Source organism: Nothoprocta perdicaria, unplaced genomic scaffold (genome assembly GCF_003342845.1).
Source record: "Nothoprocta perdicaria isolate Ctin4 unplaced genomic scaffold, notPer1 scaffold_18, whole genome shotgun sequence".
NCBI lineage: Eukaryota > Metazoa > Chordata > Aves > Tinamiformes > Tinamidae > Nothoprocta > Nothoprocta perdicaria.
In genome coordinates this window covers 6,726,015-6,726,394 of record NW_020454982.1, presented here as the reverse complement: position 1 = coordinate 6,726,394, position 380 = coordinate 6,726,015, and positions in this window count along the sequence as shown.

The window sequence follows — 380 nt, the reverse complement described above, 5'->3', positions numbered from 1 at the left end:
TCCCGCAGCTCTGGAAGCCTCGAGGGAACCGTGCTTGTTCTTCCCTCCTTGCTAGGGCACGCGGCTGGAGAGCAGTGAAACGGCTTCTCCTGCTGTGCTACCCTTTCCGCGAAAACTTCTGGAGCGGGCGGCTGGCAGGGAGCCAGGCGGCCACGAAGCTGCACGGTGCGCGGGTGCCCCGAGGCCGCTTCTGCCAGGGATGCTGCGGCGTGGCCGCGTGTTCGAGACCCCCCTCCTGCCGCCCGGCACGACACCGCGGTGAAGGGCGCTGACTCCCCCCAAGCCGCAGGAGCCGGGGGGCGGCGGCAGCGCCCGGGGGGACCCGCGGCGGCCCCGGCCCGGCCCGGCTCAGTTGAGCACCGCTCGCGGGCCGGGCCGGC